This window comes from Struthio camelus, chromosome 1 (genome assembly GCF_040807025.1).
Source record: "Struthio camelus isolate bStrCam1 chromosome 1, bStrCam1.hap1, whole genome shotgun sequence".
Taxonomy (NCBI): domain Eukaryota; kingdom Metazoa; phylum Chordata; class Aves; order Struthioniformes; family Struthionidae; genus Struthio; species Struthio camelus.
In genome coordinates this window covers 97,325,886-97,352,250 of record NC_090942.1, presented here as the reverse complement: position 1 = coordinate 97,352,250, position 26,365 = coordinate 97,325,886, and the positions used below count along the sequence as shown (strand labels likewise).

Below are 26,365 nucleotides of genomic sequence, written 5' to 3'. Positions count from 1 at the left end.
TCTATTTGGCAAATCAGCTAGGTATGTATTTACACTGTACTGTAATTATTCTGTCTGCAGAAACAAGAGTTATGTGCAAAGTCTTGAGAGGGTCTGTCCATACCACTGCAACTCTTCAGGTGAGCAGGCTTGTGAGAGGCTGGTGTTTTGAGGAGGGACATTTTCCTGAAGCATCGTGACTTTTTCTATATTTAAGTTGTGATGGGGATGGAGACCATTCTCATCATATCTGTGTCTTCCAAAGCAGGGAGGCTCAAAAGCAGCTGTGATATGGTGAGTAAGATAATATCTGAATATATAGCTAGTTACAGAAATTCTTGCCTTTCACAATCTTCCCATATATTGATGGGACTTGATGCAACTTCTCCAGTGCAATTGCAGCAGTTGCTTACAAGGAAAATGACTTAGTTATGTATAAATTTGGTCAGTGCTGTAAGTGTCTGAGAAATTATTAATCATAATGGATCAGATTTTCAGATGAATTGAGTAAATAGTTGTCTCAGGACAAAATTGTGCAGAAAAAGGTGGCTTGAGCTAACACTTTACCCTACTAACCCTCATCCTGCAGAGAGATTAAAATGGATCCCAGGGGAATGCAATTAAAAACAGTTTAGGGTTTATGCTAACTGTATCAGAGGTAGATGCCTCTTAGAGACTGCTATACTGGCCAGAGATTATATGGGCTCTCCGCCATCTGTTCCTAAGTAGCAAGAGATGCAGGAGGCATAAAGGTGGGTCTTCCCTGCAAGTGCTTATGAGTTTGTCACACAAAGACCAGAAGTGGTTGGTAAGACATTAAAAGGTTTTCCACAAAATGCTGCAAAAATATGCACAAAAAACACACATGCCCATTCCTGCTTGCAAGCAACAACAAAAAGAACAGGGAGAAAATAAGTGATATTGTATTTATGTAAAGGGAGGGAGGAAAAATAAAGGAATGTATAAAAATCATAGCCTAATTTTTAGCTGGTAACAAAAGAAAAGCAGTGGGCTATGGCTTTTTTTTTTCCCCATAAAGACTAGATAGCCAAGAAACACTGCTTACACTGCCTCAGAGCAACTCTTTTGATGAGCTTTCTGCCTGCTTTGTACCATGGTGTCTCTGACAAAGCTAGGGCCACAGATCTGTCCTGCTGATGCCCTTTCCTCTCCCCTCTCCCAGCTAAGCAGCTCACACAGTGTGTTGAAGATTTGAGCGCTTCAATCTCACTATCCCTGCTAGGAGGCCTCAGTTTTACCCCCTGTAGAGTTTTCACGTTCTTTATTGGCAAGATAGTTGAAGAGAAGCCCATTTCACGTATCAGCTGTTTTTCTGCTTTGTTCAGGAAGATTTTTTTTCTTCCCTTCCCTTAGCTGCAGTTCAGGATTAGCTGAATGAATGATGCAGACTCATCCCCTTTTTTCTGAGGCATCATATCCCGATCACAGCATGACCTGCCAGCCTCGTGGCCTGGTGGTCTAAAGCAGTGATACCATGACTTGTTCCCTTCTGCCCTGCATAGGTGCTCCTGCCTGGCCTCTTTCCTCAGGCTGCCAGGCTGCCACATTGCCTTCTCTGTAGGTGATTTCCAGCTGCTGGTTACCTGATCACCTCTTCTCTGAATTGTGATTACAGTAGCTGTGGGAGTGCACTGGCTCTGCGAACTGTCATCAGAGGCCTTCGTGAGTATGTGGTGATGTGGCAATGCATCACTTTACAGTGTGGGAACACAGCATAAGAAAGAGGAAGGAAACAAACAGCAAACTAAATTGCAGCAGAGGTTGCTTTCCACCAGCTGGGAGAATCAGCAACGACATAAAAGCTAATCCCAGTAGGGAGAACCTGAGACTTCTCTCTCTGAATTGCAAAACCTCCCAAGTTCATCTGTCACCAGCTCTTTGCTTGCAGCTTTGATTCAGCCATGGCAATTACTGATCTGTTCCTGAAACTGGGGGAATATATGAGTAAGAAAGGAATAATTCCTTCACTCCTCTTCCAGCTGTAGGAGGGAAAAATGGTCAGAGACTTGTGGACCAACTGGGTAAGGCCAGGAGATGAGTGGCGGTCCCAGTTGAAGAAAGACCATTTTGCCCCACGGCTATTTCTGCTCTCCCCACTGCCAGAAAATGTCCTGGGTCCAGGAACATCACACGGGCAGATACTGGTTCCTCTTGTTGCTTCTGCTGCACATTCCTCTGCTGGTACCTGGCAGGACATGAGGCCCCACTTCCATTACAACACAAATGTAGATCCTGAAATGTGGTCTTGAAAGCTGGTGCCTGTCCTGAGGTGGCAAAAATCTTTGTTTCAATATATTTAAGGAATGGTTCACAGGGCCATGGGGAGGTGCAGGGGACACTTGTTTAGCTTTTATGCCTGAAGCCACAAACTCTCCCAAGGTTTCATAGATTTTGGAGATGGGGTACATGGTGTAACTAAACATTTATACTTTCCAGCTAGCAGAAGTTTTCCCGGTAAACAGTAATAAATGGTATTGGAGTACATGACGGACTCATAGATATGCTGCAATGTTTAGGTTTAAGGTGAAAAACTGAAAGGAGTGGACAGAACTCTGCCAAGGTCTCCCCATTGCCAGGGGCTGTAAGGGGCCGAGTGCCATTTTATGCTTAACCTAAAAATCACCTCCTACTGGATACCTTCTCAAATTTTAACTGGCAACTGCCCCAATCAGAAGATAAATGATTATCATAACGCCATCCTTGGGATCATCACTCAGTGTGAGGTAATGCACCTTGCTCTTATGCATTAGTTTAGACAAAGCACCACAGTAACCGTGTTCACACAGCTTCTGTGTAGCTCAGAATGAACACTGCAAGTTCCTGTATGCTGACAAGGACAGCAGATATTCACAGAGAAAGCCAGACTTCACTGAAGTCAGCTGAAGTCATGCTCTGTCTTGGATTTCAATAGAGCCTGGATTTTGCCCCCAATTTCACTTTCTTCAGAGCATCTTTTTCATCCTCTGCACTGCTCCTTGCCCAGCATGCATCCCAAACCATCTGTCCAACCAGTGCCTTCTTCCCCTTTAAATCCTTGAACCATCTTCCACAAAGAATCATCTGTAAGGCCTTTGATAAGGCTACTCTTAAGCCTTAAGACTACTCTAAGCTACTCCGGCTTCTTCACCAGCCTGAACTGCATTGCTGTGTTTTTTTTTTAATTCCCATATTGCTGCTCCAATGACTTCCTTATCCCTCCGTTCCCCTGCAGTGAGACTCTGGGTTCCTAAGACAAACCCATCTTGGGACTCTACAAACAGCAGTAATCCCCCACCAGAAGGCTCTGACCCATAGCTGCCCTTAAAGGACGAGTGCTCCCTGTTGATGCACCTCCTGGTGTCCCTGCCACCACATCCCACCCAATCCCTTTGCATGCTTCCCAGAAAATCTGGCGGGATCACAGCGCAGCAGCAGGCACAAGTAAAGCTGTCCTGAAGGCTGCCTTTAAAGCCATGAGTTGATGACGTTGTCGGCACATAGTGTTCATTCCCAAGTCATGAAGTTTATTCTCGGACCACTTCAGAGCTTCAAAGGTCCAAACCCTTGCCAGGAAAATATCTGTGCTGTTGAGCTCTCCTTCAGATTCTCTCCACATGCCATCAAGGAAATGTCCAGAAACCTAATCTGTGGGCAATCAGACTGAGAATTCTCCTTGTCTCCACCAGCAACGTGGGGCATGAAATCTGAGGGTGCCGTAGGAATCAGGCGGCCCTTTTAATGCTCACCAGCTGTGTCATGTGCCTCCAGCAGGGAGGCAAGCTCTCCTGTGCTCCTATTTCTTCAGACTGTACTCTTGCTGGTACCCTGCCTGCTTAGGAAGATGGACAGCCTGTAGATAGGACTGTTGCTTGGTAAGCAAATAGGAATGACATGTTTTTCCCTTGGGGTAAGAGTGAGAGATGAAGGATGATCTTGTGACTGAGGCACTGAACTGCGACTCAGAAAAATAGAGATAATAAAGATTTCTGTTCTCATCTCTGTTGCCCAGTTCTTGAGTGACCTTGACTCAAGTCGTAATGACCCTGTTTCAGTTCCCATCTCTGAACTCAGGAAGGTAATGCTTTCTTTTTCCTGCTTTTCCCTTGTCTCTGGTGGAAATAAGAGATTAGGTTTCTGAGCTGTCCTCAGCTTTTTGTGTCACAGACTGTCCTCCACTCTATGTTTGTGTGTCACCTAGCACAGTTAGTCCTTGACCATGGATGATCCTCTAGGTACTGTTAAGGTGTCCCTAAGTAAGGAGGAGAGTGGGGCCTGCACTGCTTCTGATAGCCTCTTGCTGGCCCTACTCTCTTGGCCCATTTTGACTCGACAAAGGCTGCTGCAGTCTCTTGAGTATGAGCCCCTTGGTCTGAGCTACAAATAACCACCACAGCCTCTAATGGATAAACACCAGATGCTAAACATTCACTGTCAGATGCTGCATTATAAATGAAGGCAGATAGTTAACCTACTTTGGGTACCTCATTTGGGATGTCAAGATGTGCTCTCCGTTCTGCTGACAGAGACTTAAGGGGATAAGCTAAATCAAGCTACATATCCCTTGCGACAAAGGTCTTATGTGCCACAATTTGAAAGGCCACAGAAGTGCCAAACACCTGAGAGTATTTGGAAAAGAGACAACTGCAGCAAAGGAAGGACTGTTTTGGAAATGATATATAAAATGCTCGTAATTTTATAGGGGAGCGTCTGAAAAATGGGAGTCACATCCGCAAGAAAGAGAGCATGCAAGAGCTATTCAGAATGACTTGATGTAGCCAGAAAGACAGGAGGGTAAAGCCCTGCGTAGATGGGCAGCAGATAAACTCATTTTAGGAAGTGATCCTATGAGATCCTGCTTCAGAATCCCAACTTGGAGTAACTCTTGTATGCACTGAATAGTGAAGGGATGATGAGGAAGGGATGAGACAAGAACGAGAACCGTGGGATGGGACAAAGTGAGGACTGCAAGAGAAAAATGTAGAGAGGGTGACAGAAATAGGTCTTGTGAAGAAGCTAGATGTAAAAAGGAATAGAGAGGAGGAGCTTTGAGAGAATGGAGTGAAGGTATGAAAGGGCGCAGGGAGGGAGTGGGTGGAAGAGAAAAGGTGAAAGAAAACAGAGGAAGTGAAAGGAGAGGAGGCTTTCAGTAGGTGTGTGGTGATGCATTTACTGAGCCAGGTGTACTTTGGAGCAGGCATGTGTTTTCATACATGTCCATTGTTGCCTTGAATGATGTAGCTGTGACCCTCATGGGAGGCCTTAGGCATTAGTGTCTTATAATTTCCTCATACTTTTTGATCTGGATGGGGAGAGGGATATTACTAAGGCCCCAGTCCTTGTCATTAGGACCTCTGAGTATCAGAGCAAGCTAAAACTAAAATGTTTTGCAAGCACCCTTATAAAGAGTGACATTTTTACAATGCCTGAAATTCCTTAAAGTCCTATCTCTGATTTGAATAATCCCTACAAAGCTATGTGATTTCAGGTATATCTTGCCTGACAGCAAAAGCAGATTTAGGGAAGGAGAAAGTTTCACAGAGATATCCTGGGCCCTCAAGGGCAGGGTCTTCTTTCATCAGGAAATAGCTTTACAGGCTCTTCTGGTTATTTTTATAGGCCAGTTTGAGACACAGTTCTGGTTTATATCTAGGATGAAGTTATCTTTGCCTCGGCTTTCTTCTCAGACCAGCCAGTCACTGACTGCTCAAGAGCTAGATATAGCAGTTATTGCCAGCTTTCACTATTTTATTGGGAGTCTCTGAGCATTCAGAGGTTTTGTGTCGGAGTCATGGGATTACGCAAGGGTCAACTTTCCTCTGTTTAATTAGAGCATGTGTCCCTGATGGTTGCTGAGAAGAGCTTGAAAATCTAAAAATTAGAGACTTAAAAACCAGAAGGAAAATTAAAAGAATTCCTGATTAAAAAAATAAGTATAGTTTTTACATGTTTTTTATAGTTTTTATAGTTTTACATAGTTTTCTATAGTTTTTTATCATGATCACTAGATGCCCCATTTGTGATTTGTTATCAGAATGAGTTTGTAAGAGATTCTGAAAAGGGAAGATGAGATAGGGGAAAATTCTGGATGCTATCCAGTGTATTTGTGCAATAAACCTTCTGCAGTTACAGGGAATATTAGGATTTTAAGACAGCCCGGGCAAGAAACGTGTGATACAAATCGTCAGGTTAATTCCCTTCAGTATATTTTATTCCCAAAAGTTGTTCACTTTGAAACAGAGTGGCCAAAACAAGTGTAAAACTTCCCAGAAGCTACTCACTAATGGAAGTGGAGCTGAGGACTTCTTAACATTAGGAAATCTGCATCGGTAAGTACATTATAAAGTTGCCAGGGTGGATCCTGTTGCGGATGCGTATCTAGTCTGGCTGTATCACTTACATCAGCACACCTCCCTCATTTAACCGAGCATTCAGACATTGTCATATACTGTGACAGTGTGCCAGAAGTTGTCGTGCTCAGCCCGGGGTATCACTGACTGCTGCAGGCTGCCCTGGTAGCACAACACAAGCCTGTTCCACACATCCAGGCCTTTCGCCTGACCTTCCCGACGAGCAACAGTGCTGAACCCTCGTTAAGCACTCCTTGTTTTAAGCTGGCTTTGGTAGCAAAAGTGATCAGACCCTAAAATTACTTCCTTGAGTAAATTAACAGCTTATATTTACTGCTGCTTTTGCCACAGCATAATTTTTTAATCACCCTTAGCAGCCTTCTCTCTCCAAGCACCGCACGGGCTAGTGCAGACTATACTGCAGAAAGATTAAGGAAAAACAATTGCAGAGCAGCAAACAGCCTTGCACATAGCTTGAGTTCTAGCTCTAGCTGCCTTGCTTAATATGTCCAGTCTGCAAATCTAGACAGCACCCAGGAGCTCTCATGGCCAGATGATATCCTGGAAGTAATGAAATTATCCTCAGTGCTTCAGTTTCATGTCTCACCTTGCTGACGTACCACCAGCCCCCAGTGACAGGAGCCTGTGGCTCTTCCCCTAGCCGTGATCCACGAGCAGCGCAAATGCAGGTTCTGTGTCGGGGATACGTACCCTGGGCTGTGAGCACTGGAGGAGCAGAGACACACTGTGGGCTGGGAGGCTGGGGGGCTTGGGACCTGTGCAGGGAACCAGCTCCTAGCCAGGCTGCTTCCAGCCAATGGCTCCCACGGCTCCCCTGCCTTCGTGAGTCCAGGCTGCGCATCTGGCAGCTCCTAGCCAGCCGGACTATTTTTCCGCATTCGCCCTGCGTGTAGGTTCCTCTCCGCAGGGTGACCAGCCTACCCTGCTTGAAGGACCTATACAGGATAGAGGCTAAAACAGTGTGTTGCAGGATTTTAAGTGTCTTGGTCACTGGCATATTTAAGGTGGGAAAGAGAGAATAGTTCTGGAAAAATAAATGTTGAGGCTCACAAACTTGTTGAGGTTTAAGTGCTATAAAGGACATTTGCTACTCTCTCTTTGCCTTTCTGTGAAGAAAGTGAGGTCTTGAACTAAAAAGGCATTTGATCAACAGCCTCCTCCACTTTTTGTGGTTCCCAGTAAAAACATACCAACCTTTGAAGCCAAGGCTGATGAAGCCTGGTGCTTTCTCCTTCCTTGTAACACAAAGTGTGTGGTAGTGTGAGCAACAGAAACAACTGCCCAGATAGTGGGGTGGGGAGAATAACCTGTCTTGTACATTTGCTTTTCCTGTGAGCCTCTCTTGTTCCACAATGTACAGTCAAGACAGCGATTTCCCTGGTTTCGCTGTCTGTGCAGATGTCCATTGCAGATGCTAAGGTGCCATGTCGAGTACTCAGATCTACCAAGACTCCTTAGCCAGTGGCCCCTGTGTAGCCTGCAAAACTAGAAATTAGACCCCTCTGGGCACCAGAAACAGATGTCTTATCCTTGTTTAGCTAGAAGACTAGACCCATAAGCCAGGAAGAACTGAAATGTTGAAATTTGAGTAGCTGTCTTCAAAGCTACTCCATATGTAAAACCTCATATGTATGTATGCCGTGTGCAAACGTGTTCGTGCATCCTGGCACTCTTCTGTGTGCTGCAACACAAAATCACAAGTTCACTTGCATGTAGACGTACACATAAACACAACTACCATAAAGCAGCATGCACACAAACAAGTATGTGTATCATGCTCCAAATATATGGAGGCGTACAAAGAGGTTTCATGGGAGTCCTTCTGCTTCAGTCCAAGGGGTAAAATACTCTTACAAAGAAACCTCATTCCCCCAGCTTCCCATTGTCCTGTGAGCTCTTTTCATAATTCAACATACTGAGTTTAGTGTATGCCTCTTTATTGAAAGAGTGGTTGACTAATGACCCCTTATTCAGTGTCCCACTGTGGTGAACCCCATGGAAACTCACTTTGTCTGCTAAGCACAGCCTCAGGTTTGGGGATTCTCTGATTGCATGCTAACCACTGGGCTGGCTGATGCAGCATGCGGCCTGCACCACAGCAGCACCTGCGCAGGCTATATGCACCAACCAGCTGTACTGGTGGCTTCCTTCCACACCTGGCAGGTGGCAGGAGGAGCTGTGGTAAGAGCTGCAGCTCTTTCATTTCACGTTGTCTCCAGCCTTAGGAAAGGGAACACCAGCAGTGAACCAAATGGTAAAAAAAAAAAAAAAACCCTCTACCAGTGAAACAAAGCTGACTTAGGGCTCTAAGGGGATGACTGAGCACAGATCTAACTGGTCACCTTGGTATGTGTTTGATTCAAGACCTACAGTCATCCACGCTACTTCCATGTTGATGGTTATTTGGGCTCATCCTGGAGTTTTTCTTGGCTCCCCTTGGCACATTTCGGGACTGCCACCACAAAGAGTGCAGGGATGGCCTGAGCTGAGGGGAAGAGTGCAGCCATGCAGCCATGCAGCCATGCAAGCCTGAAGAGAGGAAGACAGCAACAGCAACAGATGGAAATACAGAAGCCTCAGTAAAGAGAAAGAAGGCATAAAGACATTGGCAATCCTAAGGTATCACAGAATCACAGAACAGCTGAGGTTGGCAGGGACTTCTGGAGATCATCTAGTCCAATCCCCATGCTTAAGCAGGGCCACCTAGAGCACATTGCCCAGGACCATATCCAGATGGCTTTTGAACATCTCCAAGCATGGAGACTCCACACCCCCTTTGGGCAACCTGTAAGGCTAGAGCTCTTGAAACCCGGCACTTATGAAGTCCTACAGGTTATGAGAAAGGTGGACACTTTCCCTCATTTCCTTGTCCCTACGTAGACTGTATGTTATGACAAGAATCTCTTTGGCAGTGGATTTGCCACAAGAATAATAGGGCTGTACTGTACCCAGCAAATCGTACTTTGTTCTAAAGCGTTCCCAAGTGTTGTTTGTGCAGTCCTGGAGCCTTTAAATTCTACCTGCCCTGCAAAAGTTGGACTTCAATAATCAAAAGAAAGTGATTCACCCTTTAGGACAGGAAATGCTTTTCAGGACTGAAAGAATGTCGAGATTCCAGGGCTGCACAAAATAAACTTCACCCACTGCTGAGCTGTAGCTACTTTTGGGTTGAACAGCAGATGCTGAGTACTGCAGAACACCATAATGCACTAAATCAGTTCAGAAAATGGAAAACTCTGTATCAAACAGATGCTGCTGGGAGAATTCAGGGAGGGAGGACGTACCAGGAATTTTGATTGAGGTACCTAATTTACAATAGCAAACCTTCTAGAAAAAGGCATCTTTAAAGATACTGTTTAGTGTTGTTTTTACAGTGCGTCAGAGAGCATCTTCAGAAGACTGCATGATGCCATGTAAGGGTACTGATTCAGCCCTTGAGCAGCATTTTCTTTAAGGTCCCAGTGGGTACACTGTCCCAGTGTAGCCCAGCTTAACAAGCCAGAGAACAAGCCAGAGCACAGAAAGGTGGTGTAAATAAGTATTATTTCAAGTCAGAGAGAGAATAACTGAACACAACATGCTGAGCTCTTTATTTCTAAAAACTCTGTTATTAACTTAGAGAAGCCAGTCACTAGGCAGCAAGCACCTCGTGAACTGAGAATCTCTAAAAGGGAAACATGGCATAAAAATGGTTTATAACTAATTACACTGAAAAAAAAATCTTTTTTTTTTTTAATTTAAGGTTCTCTCATTACTAACAGGAAAGAACAGAGAGGATGCTGTGGTAACTTGAAGCTGCTAGTGTGACTAAAGTAATTAAAGCGGCCCATATGGATTTTCAGACCACCCACCCACCCACCCCCCCCCAACCTTTAGTCAAGTCAAAACAAAGCATTAAATTTTGAAGAGTCATGGATATGAAAAAAACAGAGGCTTCTAAAAAGCTTGTTATTAGATACTGCCAAGATAACTTTTTTTCATGAGCATTTCTATTAATTTGGCAGCATATATAAAACACCAGAGGTTTTTATTATGGTATGTAACATGAGGTGGAGGCTCTTTGGCAGGTATTCCCCTTCAGGGCTTGTCTTTCCGGCATAGGAGATGCAGGTGGCAGGACATGGTGGCATCTCCTCAGGGTTGCCAATTTTTCACACATTCATCTCAGTGAGCCAGATTCTCCTCTCTGTGGTGCATTAAATCAGGAATAATTCCATAGAAATCAGTGGTATAGAGCCAGCATGAGGCCATCATTGCATATGAGGTCACAGTCAGCTTCTCCATATAGAACAGCAAGGGACAACTTGCTCCCAGTGTAGTTTCTGGAGGTGAGGTGAAAAAAAAATCAGTGGCTTAGGACTACAGGGCCTGAGTATTACAGATGACGCACTGTGGAATTTTTCAGTCCAAGTGATCTAAGAGCCCAATCCCCATTTTCATGGGAAATTGGGCTCCTAAGTAGTTTGTGCCATGCCTACAGTAAAGAGTTCTGCAGTTATTAGACTGCTTGGTTTGCAAGCAGTGTCTTTATCTTACCACTAAAGATGGCACATGTTTCCCCCAAACGCGGCCCAGGGGATAGTCAACCAGTGATGCCCTCAGTGCCTGACACAGTGCTGTCTTTGCAGAGCATTTTTTTGGAGGCTGTTGCAACACTCAGGAAATTGTGGGAGCCTTGTATCAAATTCCCATGGCTCTATCCCCCATTACATGTTTTCCACATCTTGTAATGTTTTTGCTTGTTGTAAAACTCCACTGCTCCTTGTATCCCTCACCAGGATAATAGGCTTCTCAGTTTGGACATACAAATGGATCATGCAGCCTGTGGAGAGCAGATGTTGGTTTCAGGAAAATGCCATTGCCCTGTGGTACTTCTTCGGAGGAGGAAGAAGAGAAGGGCTTTTGGGGTCTAGTTCCATTATAGAAGGCAGCACGTGGGATTTTTTTTTTTTTGACATGGGAGCTCTTGAGATCCCAGCACCCCTCTGTCCTCACACTTCTTCTGGGGCAGGTAATCCTTCTGCCTTCTGTCCTTATGGGGTTCCTCTTTTCAGAGCCAGCAGCTTTTGCAGATAGGATGAACTCTGAGATATATTCTACTTCATATGCTTTCTTTTTTCAAAGTCCAGGTCTGGCAAAACTAGGTGAGGAGGTTGTGCAGTTCAAGGACACATTGGTATGAGAGTCTGATTAAAAAAAAAAAAAAGGACAACAGAGACTTTGCTAGATTTATACAGTAGTCAAGGAGAAAAGTTATTTTTTGATTCTTAAATCTTTTCTGTAACCCTTTGGGGAGATGCGCAGAGGTGTTTCCTGGAATAGCTCTGCTTCATGTGATCCTTGTGGTCCTGGCTTTCAGTCTGCAGCTGTAAAGCAGAGAGGATTGATAAGGTGAGCCCATAAGGCGCGGAGGTAAAGGAAGGGGCCAGTGATTGTGGCACTGACTCTTATGGGTAGAGGTGACTGTGGCTTACGCATCTCCCCCATGGCTAACGCATGGTCCCCCGTGGCTAATGCAACTGCCCTGTGGCTAACAAGGAGCTGGAGGAAGCAGATGCTCCTGAGCTCATCTCAGCCCATTTACTGCCTGCCGGCCTTCAGCATTTGTTCCAGCCAAGCTCCTCCTTGAGGGCTGTGGGAAGGAGGCCTTGGAGGACAGAGGAAGCAGAAGTGCTGTTGCTGGGTCCGGGGTTAAAAGACCAGAGCATGCAGGAACAATCCAGATACTTCTGAGCCTTTGGGACTACATTTACTGACTTCCTATTCCAAAATAATTGATAGCACTGCAAATTAGGATCATTCTCTCTCTGCTGAGAAAAGATTAACATGCTGCGCAGACAGTCAGCTCTTCAAAACTTGGTGCAATGTGTTCCTACTGCTCACCACAGAGAAAACACAAGTCTGTAAGCAGGTCATGGCAGAGCACGGTTTTGGATCTTTTGTGCTGAGGGATGTTAATCGGAATGGAGCTTTTTGATTCTATATTTTAACTTGCACGTGAGATACACTCAGAGATGGATATTAAGAAACAGATAATGACTCAGGAACTTCAGTCAGACAGGCAAGGCAGAGCAAGCTCTTCAGTGCAAGAGAAGATGGAAGGAGAATAACTACAGCAAGTGCATTTTCAAGGTCAGCTTTTGTGAAAGGGCAACACAAGGCTGTAGACTTTGAAGGCAGGTGGCTTCTGAGTTGAACTCTTGACAATTTTATGGAGTGGGATTGCAGGAAAGAATCCTGCATATTGGGGCATTATTTCAGGATGGTGAGTTTCGGGAAGCTCTCCAATACTGTGACAAACCAAATCCTGAGAGCTGTGATAGGTGTATCTCAAAGTGTTCAAAATTATGAGGCTTGTCTCTATGGAGAAGTTGCAGTAGCTTTAAGTATTCTGATGGAGCTGAAGAAAGCTCTGTGATCTCTTCTTTATAATGAATGAACATTGTGTTTGTATAAAGGTGCATTATGCCAATATAACAATTTCTGTATACAAAAAAAAAAGACACACAACTGAAATTTTTACATCAGTAGAAAAAAGAGCTCAGAACTGTTTAAGCAGGATCATACCAGAAAGCTCCAAAAGGCTGCTTTGTCATCATTAGGAGGAGATGGTTTATAAGTTTTATATTCTTGAACAAGACTAGATTTGAGACTCTGGAGTGAGCTGATTCTGTCCCTCATCCTGGCTCCTGCCACAGCTGCTAACTGCAAGAGCCTGAAGGAAACTGGCCTGAAAGAGGGGTCATTTCCTAATTTTTCTAGTCCTTCAGCTGCCACGGCTGTGTAATCTGTCATTGGCATCTAGGTACCTAGCAGCTGTGCTAATTCATGTGAAAGTGGATTTCATTAGGTTGAAAGTTACCCAAATAAACTTATTGGCGTTTTTGCTCAGGCTCCCTGGCTTATCATGCAGGCATGAGCTGGAGATTCTGGGTTCTCTCAAACCTTCTGAACTAACACAACTATTATGAGGAAGGATAGGGTTACTCTCTAGAGGTATATACCTTTCTATAGGTATATACGTGTTAGATGGATATATGGGGCCCTGGACTTTTGTTCCACTTTAGTTACGCTTCAGCAAATTCCTCGTGTAGCCTGAATTGACTTCCAGTGGCCTCATTGCAAATGTAACTCAGAGGACATTACTGGAGGCAGCAGCCACAGTGAGGGGCTTGCACATGCCCTCATCTAGGGTGCTAGGGAGAATATCTCCTACGGGTGGATGTTATAGCGTCCTGGCGGTTAGTGGATAACACTAAATAGGGCTCCAGCTTACCTGTCTTGGAAAAAAATTGCCTCCCCAAGGATGTAAAACCTAGCAGAAGAGGGAAAAAATTTATGAGTTTATGAGTAGATGGGATAGAGACATCCAGATAGATAATTCAGCTGGCACAGTTCCTAGTATTCTGAAAAGGAAGATTTAGTTGACTGATTTCCAGTTTCCTTGTCTGGTTAACAGATGAACAAAGGGTTTCAGTATTGTTTTTCCATGGTTTTTCTGCACCTTTGGTAAAACCCACAGTTACATAAATTCATTAAACAGTCACTATATTTTATCAGCCCTAAGCCTTTATTACTTTACCAGAGTTGCAATTAATTTGCAGTGACGCCAAGTTCACCCCAAATCTCTCCTCTACCTATGTAACTTGAAAGGATGCCATATGTTAATCTGAGTGCAGAAACCAATAACTGTACATTATTCTACCTTTTGTATTCAATAACAAAGGTCTGCATGGCTCAGTAACCTACTCGCAGGTAGTGTAATCTAGCCACATCTTTGCTGTGTTTGCCTGTAACGTCTGTGCCTCAGTTTCTTTCCTGTTGCGAGAAATAGGCCATACCTGCTGCTGTCAAGTGCTTATAGCTTTCTGAATGACAGGCAGCAGCTATAATTAAGGCCAGAAGTAGCTCTATTGCTTGCACTAGCAAAATGAAAGTCCACAAAATAAGAAGCTCATCCTCTGAAATATTTATTTATTCATCCCAATAAAAAGCCCCTATCCTACATGCAAAACTATAATGAAACAAAATAGACTTACCATTAATTGATTCAGATGAATTTCAGCCCATTTCCTTCTTTAGTTCTCTTTACCATATCTTCCTTCTTCAGAGAGCAGATCCATCCTGCTGGATCATCAAATACAGCTGTGTAAGCCAGTAATGAGAGCAGGTGGAGCAGTATAGGCAATAAACTGTTGTTTCTATATTTCATATATTGGCCAGAAGACTTTTGCTCATAGATATAAAGCAAATGCTCCCTGAATTCTCATGGTTTAACTTAAAAAAGAAGCTGCAAGTTTAGATGTGATGTTCATAATGTGCAAATCCCTTAGGAATACTTCTGGTAATGACATATAAGATGACATTTGATGTAGTACTGAAATGTCCCTGCTGCTTGTCAGGGGACTTTTAGTTAGTTTCTCTCCTCTCTTTTCTTCCCACTAAGTATTTTGCAGTATTTTCCTGTTTAGCTGGACCACTAGAAAAGGCAAGATTATATGTTTTGGGGCGCGTTTTATGGCTCAGTAAATAATTGTGAGACTTAAAAACTGTGAGTCTTAGAAATCATGCAGTAGTGTGATATTCCCCTTCTGCTGATTCCCAACATTTTAGCAGTTTCTGTAGCCTCAGTTCTTTCAGGTTTGGAGACCAGTAGTTCCTCAGTGTCCAGAGGAATTCAGACTAATTTTATATCAATCATTATACAAAACCAGTGTATTTCTGAGTGATTCTCTGGTTCCTCCCCAAACGGGAGGGTGGCTCGGGTGGGCCTTCTGTGCCTTGCACGTTGGATGCAGCATCAGGACGTGGTGATGAGGGGATGGGAGAGCATCGCTGAGGCACTCAAGGGGACAGGGGGCTCCTTGCACAGCTTCTGCCCCCCGCTGTGCTGAGGGAAACCCAAAGCACTGGAGTTTCTCATGTTTTGCAGTCTTTAGGACCTTTATGAAATTCTGGCCACCCCCCTCTCCTCTCTCCTGAAGCTGAGATAGCAAGGAATGCTTTCTTCGTCAGGAGATAAAATGAAGAGGGAAGATAATAAACAGGGAAAAAAAACCCGTATCTGTAAAATCTAGTTGCAGCCTGTGATGCAGTAACTTCAGCTACTTTCCTGCTGTTTTACAATTGCTGTTTGTTTCTGCTATCATCCAGTAATGTAGCTGGAAGGCTAGCTACTGAAGCCTTTGAATGATTTCTGATCATTATTTCTTCTGTTTTATACCCGATACATATTTTCGTAAGTTGGATTCTCATTACAGTGAAGATAAACTTTTTGTCCTGTTCCTAGAGGCTAAATGTATCTGAAAATAAAACCACAAAATATTTATAGTATCACTTGCAATCTGTCTGACTATATGTAGAGTCTAAAAATACATGTTTTAATTAGCGGCCTCTTGGGTGTTAAGTTGAGAGCTCCATTTTTAGTGACAAGATCTTGCAGGAAGTAGAGCTCCAGCACTGGAGTGCTGTAATAGTTGTAGTGTAATAATGTAGCACAGATTTCAGCCACATAGTCACTAGCCCAACACAGGAGTTGGGAAAGTTTGTAGTTATGCTGTTCAACATCCCAGTGTAATTGCACTGTAACTGCAGTGAGACTGAGGTATCTTTAAAGTCAAAATGTTCTATGTTAAAAATCCCATTGATAACTAAGTACGTAAACTACGGAGAGAATAGGAATTGCGAGAGGCCACTGTTATGGGAATGCAATTATCTAGTGAGTACCTAAGTGCAGATACGTTTGATGGAAGATATGGGTTGATAGGAAACTATTTATATGGAACTTGGTTTGTAAAGAAAACTTATGAGTTAATCAGTGGCATAAATTAATATTTTTACAAAGTTATATTAGAGAATTCACCTCTGAGTTTTGTTTATATGTTCCCATTGGAATAAATGTGAGTGTACTCCTGAAGTGGAAGGCAAAATAGCAGTACTGTGTTGCCAGATTTATAGTCTGTCACGTCCTGCTCTCTGACTAGCCCTATTGGGCAGAGTTAATATTGCTGTGGGAAACTGAATTGAAGGCTGTCTGATTTACTAAATCTCAATCTTAACAAATATTATGTTGCATAAATGAGAGGAGGGAGGAGGGAGCATTTTTCTTACAAAATGCAGTAAAACAATTATTGTATTAAAAAGTGGTTGTGTCTTGCTGTGTTTACTTTTATTGTTCTGGTAATGGCAACGGTAATGGTAGTCAACTGTTTCCTTGAGCCTCCCCTCACTTACACTGCTTGGCTCCAGGTGTTAGTGCAGAGTGACAGGGGAAAGAGCTCGCTTCTTACCAGGAGTACCAGGCCACACGCACACTCTGACCCTACAAGAAAATTTCGGGCAGCTCTCTCTCTTTTCACTGAAGAGTAAGCTCCCATCAGCTTTCCCTTCATTTCCTGCTGTGTAAATGCGTGTGAGAGGGACAATAGATTATATTAATTTATTCCTGCACTGACTTCAGAAGAGCAGTCCCTGCTGCTGTGCATTAGGAAATCAGAATGGGATCCATGAGCTGGAAGTTTCAACAGGGCATAGAGAAGTGTGGGGTACCTGCTGGCTTGTGAAGCTCCATTAGACCTTTGTGAAAGCACCATGTGCTGTGCTTATCTCTACGTTCCGAAGTATTATCCCTCAGTGGTTTAATAACAGTTGAGTTATTGAAACGTACAGTGACTGGCACGATGCAGTGTTCATGTTGTGATCAGTGCTGGATGTCTGGGCCATTTATGGACACAAACAACTTTTAGCAGGAGTTTTTGTTAGATGGAATCCTTCACCTACCTCCCCTAAAACCAGTGGGAGTCTTCCACTTGACTCTTATTTGGAGCTGGATAGAGGCATACCTTGGCATTGGATTTATGCATACATCTTAGTGAATCTGCAGGTCCAAGCTGAAGCGTAATGTCAGAGGAGGGCTTAGAAGAAGCTGGCATGACTGCGATCGGTGCTGCACTTGAGACTATACTCAAGGACTGTTCTCTCCCCTAGCACAACTCTGTTTATAGCAGGAGCTCTCTTTTCTCTAAGAGAGGTGGTATTTTTCGTGGTTTGTTCTTTCAGATACCCTTCTGCCACCAGCTGTGGTCAAATAAACCAAATAGTTATATGAATGCTGCATTTGTTACACTGTTATATGACTGCATTTTTAGGGACCAAAAGCCCAACAGGTCTGAAATGATCTTTCTTTCTCAATGGCAGGGCCCACGGCTGCAGCAGATCTATAACTAGGAAGAGGAAGAGCTCTGAGAAGAGCATGCATGTAGGTATCACTTTGCTTACTGACACTTTCTTTCCAAGTAAATGGAGGAAATAACGCAATTGAGCTTTAAAAAGGCAGTGTTGATTGAAGGTCCTCCTGCTTAATTCTGCAAAGGTTTAACCAGAACTCTGAATTTGGCAGGAGATTTGTTTTAAGAAACAACTGTGGTTTGCTTGGCCCTTTCCTATGCTTATGAGCATGTTTAAAGAATTCCCATTACTGATCTGCTATTAGTCACATTCCCAGTTTGCTGCCCCAGCGGTAAACGTTCACCTCCATGCTGTTGGTCTCTGTCTGTGCCCCCAATTTGTTTTAGCTGGCGGGAGCTAACACTGCACAGTCAGTATGTCTTCATTACTGGGAAGTGACACATTCTGTGTATAGATGTTGCTGCTGTTACCCTGAAAATTGATGCTGCCCAGCGATAAGAATAAGAGAACCTGTATAAAACTGGAAATCCCTTTCCCAGTCTGCTGCTGAAGCCTGATCATTTGACCATAGTTTGTGGAGGCTTCAAGAAAGATACACCAGCAAGAATGGTACAGATAGTACCTTCGAAAGAAGTGAGTTACTCAGGCGACTGAAAAAGTCTGCTTGGGTGCATTTCTTGTGCGTTAGAAAGTGCCCTTGAAAGTAAAAACTTCTAATTATTTACAAAATAGGTGCAGCAGTGGTAATAACTTCCACCAATATCTTCCAACTGACCAGACGGCAGTCTCTCTGTCATAGCCTCGCTCCTTAAATTCACACCTACAGCTAGTTGTAACGTGGCTTCATATGAATAACTCTCTACTGGGAACTGGCTCAGGATGTTAACTTGCCTGCATCTAATTGCTTGTGGGGATTAAAATAGGTTTTGACCACAGTACCTCGGGCGGGTTTTTATTTAGGCAAAAGCATGGTAGGTCCCGTTTTTATATATTGAAAGAGGGATGGATATGAGATAGTGATGTTTTCAGATAGTTCACTTGTATAAACTAGATAAATCTTGCAAAGAGTGAGAAGCTACACAAGGATGTAGCCAAAGTAAAGGAATGGGCAGCAGGCTGGTAGATCTGAGTAAGTACACATGCATATTAGTACGTATCGGGGAGATAAAGGCAGGTAGGGACTATTCATGCATCCTATGTGAGTCTATATTATAACCACAGAGCCGAGGGACCTAATGCCACTGACTGTCTAATAGTCCTTCAGCTTTTGAAATAATTTCTACCTATCATGTACCACAGGACAGATTTATGCCATGTATTTTGCTCAGAGCTTGGCCTCTCATGGAGAAAAGACCATGGACTAGATGAATCTTATGTGAACCAATCTGCCACAAAAGACTATAAAAGATAAAGGGCTCCGTAGTCCGTTACCATTCTTCTGAATCTTCCACATTATTAAATTCATCTCATTATAATATCTCTTTTCAACAGGAAGCTATCAAATGGATCCCAAGAATGTGGTCATTCTGACCCAGCTTATTCAAATTCACTTATCTCATGATAAAAAGCCTATCTGGAATATACCAGCTGTACAGAAGAAGATAAATAGTTCAGATATCTATTTGGAACCACTGTAAGTAGATCTTTTTTCTCCAGTAATGTAATTTTATCTTACTGTATCTAATTGCAGGTAATTGTTGAATCTAATGATGAGGTTGCTCTGTTTTCTGTCTTACAGTGCCTCTAAAGCCTGAAGGCACGAGTAAAATCAAGATTATTTTAAATAGTCCTGAGTATTTCCACTGTTACACAGAAGAAGATTTTTCTTGGGCTTTCATGGATTTCCGTAATTGAGAACTATATTGTCTTTTTTTTATGGAAAAGGAGCTCTAAAGCCTCCTGTAAGATGAGAAGGTTCATGAATTGGTTCAGTAGTCAACCATTGACATGTGAGACAGAGAGTGAACTAGCCAAGTTTTCTCTTAACCACCTCATACCCAGAAGCCATTTCTGGCACTCCTGACATGTAGAATTACAGTGCGGTGCTTCTATTTTGGTGGCACTTGGGTTCCTGCCTTCTTTCATGTTCCAATTTCCCTGTGATTCTTAAGAGAACTTCTCTTTGGGGCCACAGAGGGGATAGCCTGTAGCACAAGGACTACGACTCGGGACTCTTCTGAACCACTGACCTCCCACACTTGGGCAAGAAGAGCTGCCTCACCATTGAGCTGTATATTGTAAAGGTGTCTATTCCACTTGTAGCCATCCCTGCCTTTTAAATTCTTCAGCGAGTTTGATCCCCGCACTAGAGGGCAGTCAGAGGCAGCTGCACCAGCTGGTACCTCATACCACCACCCCCTCCCCGGGAAAAGTAGAAGAATATGGGAGCTCCTCAGCAGAGCAGACTCCCAAGTCTCAGGATTGGCTCTGTAGTCCTCCAGCCCTGCTGGAGCACTGCTGTTTCTCAACTGGAGTGGGAAACCAAAGTGCCGTGACTGTTGGTTCCCTATCTGCGGTGCATTTATGCAACTTGATTACTCTTCCTTGGCTATTCCTAACCCCAGCTTTGCCTGTATTTTGTGCTTTCTGGGTCCACCAGCATGCTGTGTGTAGATGAACCAAAGGGAAAATAACTGGATAAGCCTCACCTGCTGAAAAATAATTGCTGAATGACATGCTTTCCAATGGGACAGGACTTGCACAGCTGTCGTTAATTTTAATAGACAACCCGAGTGCCTGCATTTGTCTGGAAAGTGAAGTGTGGTGTGTTTAGTTACACAGTCCCTTCTACCACTCTACAAGCTACCATTTCTGTCTCCTCCAAAGTTTTATGCTACTCACATCTCCAATTGGCTTGCCCCGCATCACCCTCATGAAGGGCTATCTCCATTCGTTCGGAAGGCTCTGCAGCATTTCAAATCCTGTTTAAAATGTATGTAAGCCATGGCACAGGAACATTCCCAGCTTGAGGCTGCAGTTTGCTGTCGGCTGCTGGGCTGTGCTCTGTGGCTTGTGGCAGGCAAAAGCAAGATATATGGATAGAGTATGGGTAGCTGCAACAGCAAGGGCCTGGATTTTCTGAGAGGCTGCTTTTGAGATACCTATTTTGGTACCTATTTTGAGAGTTGAAATGGAGTTTAAAGGTGAATATTGGCCTTTATTGGCTTTCTGCAGAAAGGCAGGTTTCAGTAATTTGGTACCATACTGTACCAAAAATATTGTGAGGAAAAGAAATTCCAGCTGCAGTGGGGAGACACAGGGGATGGGATTAGATATTCCTTGTAGGTCTCCAAAAAAGATCTGATTCTTGTGTGGTTATTGACAACTCTCTGACCAAAATAAGCCACATCTTTCTGTGCTGTTTACCTGAATGAAGCTGCAGCTGTTTGTTCATGTGTACTCTCTGCACCCGTGCACTGTTGTTGAGAAATATGGAGTGTGTGTGTGTGTGTGTGTGTGTGTGTGTGTGTGTGCGCGTGTGTGTGCGCGCGTGTGTGTGTGCGTGTGTGTGTATAGTAATTTGAGTACTCATGTCTGTTGAGAAAATATATTTGAATTGGGTCTAACTGGGAACAATGACTCCGCTGGACAAAAATAACTCGTCTAATGATGATCAGAAGAAAGGCACTGACAGACTTTTTTTTCTCATGAGTTTTGGAAAAGAATGCCGTCACGCGATTGAGGAAGCGTGTGTGAAACAGAATAGAAAACAAAGTTTCATGGCAGTAGGTCTGGGACACTGAGTGGTCAGTTTATTTAGGAGAAAGGAATTTTTCTCCCTCCTACGCAGCACTGCATTGTCTGTGGCATCCTGAATTTGCCTCCTAAGAAGTAGGCATTGTCTGCTGCCTCAGACAAGATACTAGACTTTGTGGTTGCTAAATGTGACCTGCCCAGCAGATCTGCAGCGTGTTGAAGGGAGAAGCCTGGCAACCATCCGCCTGGAAATTCCTGCCCTAGCATGTGGCCAGATTTACAGCACCAGAGTGTGAGGAAAGCATATCAAACCAGGAACCTCACATAAATATTGTGTTAATGAGTGAATGGCAGCTTTTTGTAAAGAGCAGCTCTCTTTGCAGAGCAGCCCCAAATAGATTTTGAATAAGAGCTGCTCTTCTTCCATCAAATACAGAGGAATGGACAGCTCTGCTATCAGCTGGGTTTGCGGGCCCATGCCACTGAGCTGTCCTGGTGAATCCTGGTCATCCCCTTTGGCCCTTCCACGACTATTTGTAGCCCACTACCTGCCAAGCTGGATTTTTCACCATCTGGGCTAAACAACCTTTTTCTTTTTTTTTTTTGGCTTGCTGCTGTTGTTCATGGCTCTGTCACTTTGAATGACAAACTCAGACACAAGCGCTACCAAAAGCAGAGCCCCATGTGGAGGTGATAGCGCACATCTGGAATCAGTCCAAACTGATTAAGTCTTCCTTCACTCTCCACCTTCATATACTTAAGCAGGAACCAGGAAGTATCTTCAAGGGATTTTTCTTTTCTAATTCCTGCTTATTTTTTTCATAAAAGGCTGACAATCTGTAAACATCCTCAAAGCATAAGGTGTGTTCCAAGCATTTTGCTTTCTCAGATTTCATGTCTGTTTACATTATGATAAGGCTAAACAAATGAAGAGCAATAATAGCATCTCTCTGCGTTGTTTCCTGGCTTGCATTTCCAGTCTGGTCCAGCACAGTTGAACCTGGAAAGGGATTCCCACTGTTGTCAAAGGGCTCTAGATGAACATGTTCAGGGCCAGTCCTGCATTTCTTTTTATTTGTTTTCCGTGCCCAAACCTCCCATCAGGTTCACTGGGTGTTGACACTTTTTGCCAATGGCAGCATCAGTTCCCCGGCAGGGAACTTTTCATGTTGAGGATAGAGGAGATTTATTCCTTGTTTCCCAGTGCTATATGTAATCCTTTTGCTGCAACATAAGGACTAAAGAGTGCAAGGTCCTGCCATTTTGATTTCATAGCACTTCACATTGGCTTTGTACTTTCATTTCTGCAGAGGACTGTATAGGATGCAGGGCACTAAGGAAGAGGATTGCTAGGCCCTTAGGAAATGTGCTTGTCCTGATCACTGAGTCTTACTAGTTCTTGGGCATGAACAAATTATTCCAAAGAAAATTAACCGAATCCTCCTTCAAAACTCGAACCATACTTTATTTTCTTTCTTTCTCCTTCTCTTTCACTTTTTCTTCGACGTTCCCTTCTTTGCTTCCTTTCTTTCCCTTCCTTCCTTCCTCCTCCTTCTCCTTCTCCCTCTCCTATTTTGATTTTCTCTCCTATGAGTGCCAAAATTTCTTGTAACCTTTTCTTTCAAATTTTCAGACAACTCTGGCCTAAAGTAGGAGCTGATTTACCAAAACCCCATGAGGTAGGTCTACTTTTATTGCATTTCCAGCCTACCTTTGCTACCAAGAGAGACGGATGCTCTCTGGTGCTCACAATGCGTCTAGAGTTTCAGATGCCTCCCCTGCCCCCTGTGGTACTTGCCCACCACTTGTCCAGGACAGGTATTCTGCTGTCTGTAAAGTACCTGGTCCCTTTACAAGGGGAAAATAAGTCACTGAAGAGCTGCTGTCAGCTTGGAGGGGGAAGTGGAGGGAAATGCCACTCTGTCTTTCTCTTTTATGGAGAAAAAAGTGGAAAGGCATATGATAAAATGACCACTTGAAAAGCAATTTGAGTAATGGACCAAATGACAGAACTTGCTCACATATATGATGTCAGCTAGGTGCCATGTTTTCCCCCGTCTAAGGTACACTACCTGTTTGAAGCATTTTTCTTCACAGCAATGTTAGTAGACAAGGCACTTGATTTATGAATAAGAAACTGAAAGACGGAGAGAGACAGGAGGTGTTTGCCTCGTGATAGAAAGGTGGGGCTGTTCCCGAGGAGAAAATGCTAGCTCATAGAGATGGACCTAGGCCACCTTTAAAGGAGGCAACTGGGTCCTTTATAGTACTAAAGGCTCTGCAAGTCAAATCCTGCCTCCTGGATGCTTTTCCCTGGAGGCTTTGGTGGGCCTCAACAAGTATGGCTAATTTGGAAGGCAAACACTGTGGCCATGATGTCCAAGGAGAGGATTCTAATATATTACTTTCATACTGCAGAATAAATACAGGCAAGGGCAGGAGGGAGGGGGGAGCAACAAACCCCACTGTGTTGCACTGAAGTGAGAAGAGTTGCTGGAGAACCATTTCCATGGCAGCAGTTCTGAGAGTTAGTAGTATTTTTACATGACAATTTTTTAGACTAGAATTGCAATTCCAAAAAAAAAAAAAAAGTAATAATAGTCCCTGGGGGTAGAGATGAATTTCATTTTTGTTGTTTCTTTTTCTTTTTTTTTTTCTTTTGGGAAAGTATCTAATGAAAAACATATGTGACAGTTCTACACAGCAGTAGTGCATAATGCAACAAAACTTCTTGGAAAACATTTTTATTCTTGTTTTAGAAGTTGATTCAGGCCTGTAAACAGAAGCATTCTTCACTGCATTAACAGTTTATTCCATTTTTAATCAGCCACATGATGCTATCCAAATGTCATTTCACCTATAATCGTCTTTTGTGCAGAAGCCCAAATATTTGTATTGCTAGTAAGAACTCATTAAGGTGGCATTCTCAGATTTTTTTTTTTGTTCTTTTTTTCCTGAATGCTGCCAAATAACCAAGCTATAATATATTCAGAGATTTGAAAGGCTGCAGTCTGAGTACTCTCCGTAACTATAAAATAGCTATTCTGGGAACTGACTAACTATCCAGTTAGTACACTTGCTTTTTTCCAGTAACAGCTGGTCCAGCCTGGTTCAAAGGCAGTATACCTGGTGATGTGTAATATCATAGCCTATATGGAGGTTCCTGTCTGAGGACAACTGTTATCAGATTATACCTTGAAGCGAGTACATTAAAATCCTTGAAGGTCTGTTCTGTAGAAGATGTTGCTGTAAATGCTGCTTTTCTTAAATTCTGAACTTCTATTTAAGCAAAAAGTTAGTAATCTTTTCACCTCACTAATCGAGATATTGTGGCACTACATAAGGTAAAGGCAAGTTTTGCTGGATTCTAAAAGGTCTGGCTTAGAAAAGCTGAAGGAAAAGTCAGGAAGAACATGTACCCTCTATGGTAAGCTGGAATCGTGTGCATAAGCAAATATTCTGATACCGTGGACGTTTTGGGTCTGATATATATGCACAGTCTGTAGATCAAAGGATCCCTACGTGTTTTATTAGCCTGATCTATCAAATAATATTGTGCAAGTTCCAAAGTACCAGTATTTGGTGAAACATTCACTCACCCACCTGTGATACCGGGCAATTTCAGGAATCATAGTTGCTCTCTAACAGCATATAACACTAAGCTTAGATCTGTGGCAAGAGGAAAGGAAGCTCTTACTGCTGTGAAATGGCAGGACAAAGTCTCACAGCTGATGCCCTCGCCTTAGCTTTCTGTGCATGTACCTTGATCTTGGAGAAGGATCCTGAGTGCCAGGCGAGCGGCAAGGCCTCGGTCCTGTGTGGCTGTTGGGATTGCCCAGAGCTGACAGGGAGGATCCAGAAAAAGCACAGGCTCAGCTAGAGGAGCCCTTGTGTCTGAGCAGCCATTGCTGAAGCTAGGAGCACCAGAGACACCGTCGGAGGCGTCCCAGGCAGATGCAGTGTGACCTCTGGATGTGCATGGACAGGCCTGGGCAAGGGGTGACGGCAGGGGAGGAGTCCAGGCGCTTGGAGGACGACTCGTCCCTCGTCACTCTGCCTCTGCCTAGCATGGCACAGCCGGCTTTGCGGGCAGCAGCGGATATGTCAGCGCTTCTGGCAGGTTCCTGCGAGTGGCGGGTACGCTCCGACAGCTGCAGCAGAGCAAGTGCGTGCAGCGCGAACTGCTGCTTGGGCTGGCAAGTGGTACCACGTGGAGTTGGTCCAGAAGTGTCACTGCTGGGTTAACTACTATTGACTGTATCAAGGCACAGGGTGGTGCAGCAAGCGAATATACACTTACCACAGCAGGTGACTGGAAGATGAGGAAGGGCAGCAGGCTCGTTAAGAGGACGGGGCGGCTGGATCTCAGGAAGGTAGAGAAATGTATGAAACTAATAGAGGAAGAGAAGGAAACACCCATCCCGTATGCCATGAAATCTCCCTGGCTCTTCGTTCTTAAGGCTTAAGGGCATTGCCATGCTTTTTTGGCATCTGAACTGGGAGAGGTTCAAAAGATGTTCTCCTTTGTTCAGCAGCAATATTGAAAATCAGCCAGAATCACTTGTTTTCTGTGGGAGTGACTGAGCAGAATCATGGTTTTTCATACAGAAAAAGGAGTTAAGCTGTTAGAGCTAGGATGGGCTTTTTTTCTAAGTGTGGTTGATTTTTGGTCGGTTGGTTGTTTTTTTCCTCCATACCAAGCTTTTTCAGGTCTGTATCATTTTTTGTTAGAACATGTTACTGTTTTTCTCTCTCATCAACCCAAACCATTGACCTAATACACCTTGTCAGATTTAATCCTACATTATTGGACACAGGAAAATTTGTGTCAGTTTAAGAAGATAAACTTTGTGCTTACCAGCAAAACAGAGACTTCAAATATTAGGGGTTAGATTGTGAATTTGCAAATGAGTGCTGATTCAAGTTATCCAGTGTTTGACAAGCTAGTCAGCACCCCACAATGTCACATTGAGACCCACAATATATTTAAAGCAGCCTTGCCAACTAAGAGCATACGTATGTTCACAGGACTAGCCAAAATACAAGATGAAAACTTTCCTGTGATTTAGCTAAGATTCATGAAGAAAGAAAATCCGGTCTGCTTTTCTTCCTGATTTCAGTATGTTATGTGTCAA

At 43.6% G+C, this 26,365-nt stretch overlaps 1 protein-coding gene across 1 annotated transcript in view; it reads left to right on the top strand.

Moving 5' to 3' along the window:
* Window positions 1–26,365, top strand: part of ATP1B1 (ATPase Na+/K+ transporting subunit beta 1) — a 145,086-nt gene that overhangs the window by 43,200 nt on the left and 75,521 nt on the right. The window contains exons 2-3 of the mRNA XM_068959673.1: window positions 17,544–17,604; window positions 19,026–19,167. The gene's annotated coding sequence lies outside the window, so the exon portion shown is untranslated. The remainder of the gene's footprint in view (window positions 1–17,543; window positions 17,605–19,025; window positions 19,168–26,365) is intronic.